The following is a 7,694-nucleotide window of genomic DNA, read 5'->3' on the forward strand; positions in this document are numbered from 1 at the left end:
AATAAAGGAAGTCCAAGAGAAAGGCAAAGCACCCTGTCCATTATAGGACCTGACATCTGACTCAGCCCCTCTGTTGATCCCATGACCAGCCTCCCCCTTTGCTTGCAGGACAAAACCCTTACTTCATCTTCCTGCCTCTTCCCCTTTATAAACCCCAGTACAGGCATCAGGAGGCAGGGTGATTTTAGCCTGGTATCTCCCAGATGCCAGTTATCTGAATAAAGCTTCCAATCCTTGCACCAACATTTGGACTTTTAGGTCATTTGTTTAGTGCGACAGGGTGAGCCCAGCCTGTTGACAGTAACGTGTGTGTGTGTGTGTGTGTGTGTGTGTGTGTGTGTGTGTGTTGAAAGCAAATTTTGGCCCCAGTGCCACAGATTCCCACTTTCTATTGTGATTTAGTAGATTTTCTTGAATAAATGCTTCTCAATTTACTGTATATCCTTTGTTAGATTTCCAGAGACTTTAAAAGTTTGTTTTTAAGATTTTTACCAATGTGAGAATGGGGAGGGTCCATGAGGTTTCTCACACAATCATTCTAGAAGTGCCATGTCTATAACGTGCTTTTATTTATTTCAGAGACTTTTGAGTGATCAGTTCAGTACAGTAATTCTACATGCACTCACCTGTGAGGACCTCCAGATCTTACTGCTGGTTCTCAGATCTAATTGCCTAATCCAGTAGTTCTCAAACTCTAGCATGCATCGGAATCACCCAGAAGTCTTATTAAAATATGGATTGCTGGGTCCTCATTCTTTGAGTTTCTAATTCAGCAGGTCTGGGGTGGACCTGAGAATTGGCATTTCTAAAAAAATTCTCAGGTAAGAACACTTAATATGAGATCCACCCTCTTAACAAACTTTTAAGTGTATGATACAGTATTATTGACTAAAGGCACAGTGTTGTACAGTAGATCTCTAGAATTTATAATACTTATATAACTTTGTATCCATTGATTAGTAATCTCATGTTAAGTGTTTTTACCATAATCCGCCCCCCCAAAAGGTAATACTATGGCAATGCAATTGCCATCACTACATGTGCCCTGTAGCCATGCCAGAGAATTCACATCTGGCCTTTTAATTTTTTTAATTTTTAATTTTAAAATTTTTTAAAATTATTTTTTATTGGTATATTCATTGTTACAAATATACTTATTCATTATGGCCCTTATCCAATCTCTCCCCTTCTCCCTTCCCCTTCTCCCCTTCCCTCTTCCCCTCCCCCTTCTAATAATATATAGATTTGTTCCCTCCATCTGATCGATTAACTGTCCCTCTGTTGGTTTGTTGCTTAGATGATCTGTCCAGCACTGAGCTGAGACAGGTGTGATCAAGTTCTCCCATATTATCATAAATCAGACATCTGGGCTTTTTAACCAATTAGATTTATGACACTGAGCAAATTACTGAGTCATTCTATGCCTTAATTTCCTTATCTATTAAAATGGGGATTTTGATCGCATACATTCTCTTGGGTAGTTATGAAGATTAAAAAGAAGGAGACCTAGAACTATGTCTGGCACACAGTAATTTATGTTACCTGTGATTATAGGCTTTTAATTTTAACTTGGATATTAGAATAGGCCCAATTATTTAAAAAAATTCCCAGGTGATGTTAATGCTGCTGGTTTGGAGACCACACTTTGAGAACAACTGGTCTAATCTTACATTTAGGACAGGATTTTCTCCTTGCTGGGATACTTGTTAGCATTTTTATAGTTGTGCTTGTAGTTCTCTTTTGCTTCTTTCTACTCCTCCCCCCCCAAATTCTCTCTCATCTAGTTTTGTTGATATCATTTATGTGTGTGTGTGTGTGGTTGGGGAAAAATAATTAAAAACAAAATCTCCTTTCAACCTAGAAAACCTCTCCACAAAGATAGAAGAAAAAGAAAACAAGTTTACTGAGTAAGCATCAAACCACAATGTGACACACATCACAGACAATTCACTAAGAAATTGCAATGACAGAAAGAAATTTTACCCATTTATATACCCAAGAAGACACTGTAGAGGGTTAGAAATCTTGATTCCTATTTGATTATTAGATAGGGTTTTTAGATAATGCATATATGGGACAAAAGTCCTTGGATAGGAGGCAAGAGCCTACAGCTAGGGGGCTAGAGCCCACCAAATCAATTCTGATCACTGTTTAGGTAAGGGATTTCATACACTGATTGTTAATATAATGGGTTCATTGGAAGATTTTGTGAGAAGGAAACTCACACAGGTCTAAAGCCTTTAATGTCAACAAGAGAACTGAAGCAAAACAGGGATTGTTCTTAGGACAATAACCCTTACTGCAACAAAACTTAAATGATGGGAAAGTATGTGAGTTAAGACTTCCAAGGACGTTCTGCTAGATTAGTTAGTACACGGGGGTTGTTCCACATTTTGCTTTAAGCTGTTTCTTTGAATTTCTCAAGAAGTCAGGCACTATAATGATTATCTTATTGTTTCTTTTGCATGTCACATAGCTTAGATTTATGCCTCTTTTGATGGTATATTGTTTAAACTATTTTGAACCATGCATGCTTGGATGAAGATTGCTACATAGCCAATTTCTTTTTGTTCTTACTATGATTGATTAACCACCTGTTTTTTTCCCTGTAATTTCCTTGTCTTTACAATAAAAACTGAAGCAAAAACCACCTCGAGGCTGTACCCAGTTTTTCCTTCTAACAGAGGAGTTGCTGAGGTGCAGTCCCTTTGGGCTTCTCATCACATTCATGTTGCTTTGAGTAATCTTTTTGTGTCTCTGTTACACAGCAAGAAGTGTAACAGAGACCACCCTTTAAGTGTGTGTTCTCAATATAAACAATAACTAGTCCTCAAGTAGGAGGACTTGAAGGCACCATTTGTTACACATAGTTCATCCTACATTCTCCTGACAATTGGAGTGGCTATCTATGTTTGCTAATTGATTTTATCCAAAGGAAAAATAAAATTCTCATGTCCTTGTGACAGAAGGTAGGATTGCAATTCAGAGCAATGAACCTGCCAAAGTTGAGATTAGGACACTGGGGCACTATCTTCCTTGATGATTACATTTCAAAGAGATGAAGGTCTTTGAGAAAGACATTCCTGGATTGTAAAGCTGGCAAGAGGCCTATTTACATTTTAGAAAGATTTACATACATTTCAAAGAGACAGAGAAAGAACTTAGAAATTTTCCAAAGAAACTGCTCTAAGAAAAATGAGGGTTGGGTCAATCTCTTCCCTTATTTTCAACAGGGAGAATTGAGCCTATTATTTTTAATTTGTATTTGTCCTTACACAGTCCTGGTTGTTGTTTGCTTAGAGGAGGAATTTGGGAATGTTTCAAACTATTCCCATTACACATACAAGCATACATTATTTTTAATTTGTATTTGTCCTTACACAGTCCTGGTTGTCGTTTGCTTAGAGGAGGAATTTGGGAATGTTTCAAACTATTCCCATTACACATACAAGCATACTTCAAAAAGTTCTTGGAAAGGTTCATATTATCGTTTAATTCTATTTTTCCAGGAACTCTTTGAGGTACCCTTGTATGCCTTTCTTCACTACACAGTGGTAAGAATTGTTAAAATAAAAATTTCCAACAACAATTACTTGTGAGATGTGGAGCAACTGAAAATCACAGTCATTCTGGAACATGGTTTGTATTAAAGGTAAACATAAATTTATCGTAGGACCTAGCAATTCTACAGCCGGTCCTTACTCTAGTGAAATGAAAACATGATCACACAGGAATCTGTAAACAAATATTCATAGCAACTTTATTTGTGACAGACAATAGCTGAAAACAACTCAGGTGTCCTTCAGTGAGTGAATGAATAAACAAATCATACTAAATCCATAGAGTACAATAATATTCAGCAGTAAAAAGGAATGAGTTATTGATACACACAGAAACTTGGATAAGTCTTGCAGATATGCTGAGTGAGAGACGCCAGTCTCAAAAGTTAAATACTGTATGATTCCATTTATCTGGCATTTCCAGAAAAGGCATAACAATAATAACAGAAAATTAGATCAGTGTTTGCCAGGGCTTGTGGGTGGGATGTGGGTTTGACTGCAAAGGGATAGCATCGGGGAGCTTTTTCTTAGAGTGATGAGACTGTGGTATGTCCTGTTTGTGGTGGTAGTTATTTAAATCTAGACATGTGTTTATTTAAATCTAGACAAAAGAAAAAAGCTCAAATTTACTCTATGATAATTAAATTGTAAAAAAATAAATAATTGTATCATGCTGTACATTTTATTCTTCAGCTTCTTTTGAAAATTCAATGTTATTTTCAAGAGCCCTTTTTATATCTAAAATATAGATCTCCATTATTTTCTATTGCTGCATAACTTTACATATATAAACATATTGTGGTTTAGTTAAACGGTCTTTTTTTGGATGGGCATGTATTTTATATTTCCAATTTTTTCCTTTAAAAGCAAAGTGAGAATGATTATTCCTGATTATGCTTCTTTGTGCACATGGACTAATATATTTCTTGGATAAATAAGTAAATGCTTTACTGCTGTTTTGAAAGTCATACACATATTAAAAAATTTTAATATGTAAAATATTTTTTTAATTATAAATTTTTTATTATATTAAAAAATTTTTAATATGCATTATCAAATTACTTTTTTTTTTTTTTTTTTTGCCTTTTGTCTTTTTCCGTGTCCGGAAACGGATTGCAACCCTCAGTGTTGCCCCTGTACCGGACCGGGGACCGGCAACGGGATTGCAACCCTCGGTGTCTCTCCCGCGCCTCACTCAGCCAGTGAGCGGGAACCGGTCTGTATGTGGGATCCGAACCCTCGGGCGGGAGCGCCGCCGCGCTTCTCAAGCGGCGCACTTATCCAGTGCGCCACCGGGCCAGCCCCTCAAATTACTTTTTAAAACTACTTGCAATTTTAATGCCAGCACCACATTAATAATTAAAAAAAATTGCCAGTGTGATAAATAAAAATTATAAAAATTTCAAAAACTGTGATGGCATTGACCAAGAAAACCACATTTTTGATATATTGTTTTATTCTCTAAATAGCATTATTTTATGTGTGTGTGCTTAGTCTACTATTTTGACTTCATCTCAGTTCCCCAGTTATTGCTTTCCATTTGTCAAAAGGTGCATTTAGTCTAGGGTTTAAAAAATTTCCTCCTATTTTATTTATTTTGGGGGGATATATTTTACCTTAACTTTTGTTTCATGTTCCCAGTGTTTTCATTTAATACACATTTAACTCAGCAATCACTTATTGAAGACCTACTACCTTTCAAGCTATGTCACACTATAAACATTAAAAAAAAATTTTTTAAAAAATACCACTTTGGCTAAATTCTAGAGATTTTATCTTTTTTTGTTGTTTGTTTCTAAAGTACAAATTCAGTTTATTCATCTGTTTATGACACAGTACATGAGAGGCAGAGTGTTTCACATCATAGACTTCACTTCCAACTCCTTGGAATGTTCATTTCTTTGGCTTAAAGGAGAGACTAGATGGGAAAGCCAGGCAATGCTTAGACACTAAAATAGCTTGGGGGGCAATGCTTAACATCATCCTTCCAGGGATGGGCACAATGGGACTGTTAGTTGCAAGCTCAGTTTCTAGAACTGTTAGCTGGAAGCATACGGAGCAGCACGTCTGGACGCTCCTGCCGTGTCGGGCCTCAGTCATCGCCACCGCACAGGTACAGCAGCGCTTTCTGGTAGTCGCCCTTAGTGTCTTGCTGGATGTAATAGTACAGGGACTTGCCATACTTCCTCTTGAATTCAGACCTAATTTTCAACATGTCCACTTCACTGCGGGAGACCATAATTCTGATCAGAACCTTATCACGAGTCCCCTTGCCCTGAAAGTCAAGTTGATGTTCATGGAGTCATACAGCCGATCAGCAAAATACAGGGGCTTGTTCTGAATGCACTGGACCAGGTTCAGGAAAGCATTTTCCAGGTCACCTTTAACTTCCTTCTTGATGCTCTCCAACATGTCGTAAGGGCTGTAGCTCTTGTACCTTTCAAATACTAAGGAAAAGCAAAAATTCTGGAGGTGGCACACACTCCGCTCAGTCATGATGTTGATCCACTTGGGAACATCAGTTCCCTTCCTCTTTACTCCAGCATCATAGAGATCCCGGGCATCTTGGTCAATCAATTCATAATCAATGACAGAGCCATCCTCTGCTCTTCTCCCCTTTGCAAGGGCAACCATCAGCTTGCGGAAGTCACCAGATGTATTGGAAACAATGTCCTTCCCAGGTCAGTCTTGTACATTTCCTTGTAGACTCTGTTGATTTCCTGCAGCTCCTGGTTGGTCCTTGAGCAGATAATCTCAGTGAGGGAGTCCTCATCAGTTCCTAGCCCCTTCATGGAGGCTTTTAGCTCGGAAGCATCATACTGAGCAGGTGTCTTCAATAGGCCCAAATCCCCATCTCCAGGTGGCCAGATAAGGCTGATTTTAGTGCTGACGCAAGTTCCTTTTTGGTCCTTCTCTGGTAGGCGAAGGCGATATCCTGTCTCTGTGCATTGCTGCGGTTGGTCAAAATGTTGACAGTGGTGACTTCATCCACACCTTTGGTCTTGATGGCCGTTTCAATGTTCAAAGCATCCCGTTCGGCGTCAAAGTTGGTGTAGGCTTTGATGGACCCATAGGCACTTGGGGGTGTGGAGTGATCACCCTCCAAGCTAAGCTTGCACAGAATTTCGTGAACAGTAGACATTTTGAAAGAAGCTGGGCCGGGCACCGAGAGCTGTGAGTGTCCCCAGATGCCGAGCCTAGAGATTTTATCTTTATTTTGATGTAGTTTTATTATTGATATTTACAATATTTTCGGCTTATTATTATTAAGCTGTTTAAATGTTTGTAAAAGTCAAGCAATGATATAACGAACCCCCATGTCCTCATCATCTAGATCCAACAACAGTCAACTCATGGCTGTTCTTGTTTCTTTTACAACCCTATTTACTTTCCCATCCTTGGATTTCTCCTCCTTTGAAGCAAATCCCAGATATCATAAGTTTTCTCCTGCATGTATTTTAATGGATGTCTCTAGGTGATATGACTCTTGGTAAAAATACACCCTTAAAAATCCCTTGTATGCTGTTGGTGGGAATGTAGATTGGTACAGCTACTGTAGAAAACTGTATGAAGGTTTTTAGAATTAAAATAGAACTGCCATATGATCCAGCAATCCCTCTCTGGGTATACATCCAAAAGAAATGAAATCACCACCTTGTCAAGAAATCTGCACTCCCATGTTTATTGCAGAGCTATTCACAATAGCCAAGATACAGAAACAGCTAAAGTGTCTATCCATGAATAAGTGGATAAAGAAACTATGGTTTATATAAAAAATAGAATATTATTTACCCTTAAAAAAGGAGATTCTGGGAATCTTTGCTCTGTGGGGAAACAGCAGTCGCCAGTCAACATAGAGACCAGTCACATGATCTTTGACCCCTTTCTGACACCCCTTCACATCAACACTGGGGGCAGGAAGGCGTGCAGCAGCGCAGATGGCTGGAGGTGTCTGGTCTGCGGGTTGCGGAGGATTGTGTGGGTAGCAAAGGGAGGGCGAGTGCTCCTGTGGCCCCCCAGACGACAACCAGGGTACTGTTTCGGTAGAGTCAAGATGGTGATGGGTCTGGAGTGGGGGCGCCAGAAGACAGCATGAGCCTGAGAGGTGTGCGCTGTGCTGCCAGAGTGCTATTT

General features: G+C 38.9%; 1 pseudogene; it reads right to left on the bottom strand.

Annotated features, from left to right (window-relative positions):
* Positions 1-5,352: 5,352 nt before the first annotated feature.
* On the bottom strand, positions 5,353-6,751 carry LOC103603207 (annotated as a pseudogene).
* Between the last annotated feature and the right edge of the window lie 943 nt (positions 6,752-7,694).

Source organism: Galeopterus variegatus, unplaced genomic scaffold (genome assembly GCF_000696425.1).
Source record: "Galeopterus variegatus unplaced genomic scaffold, G_variegatus-3.0.2 Scaffold4500, whole genome shotgun sequence".
In the NCBI taxonomy this organism is placed as follows: domain Eukaryota; kingdom Metazoa; phylum Chordata; class Mammalia; order Dermoptera; family Cynocephalidae; genus Galeopterus; species Galeopterus variegatus.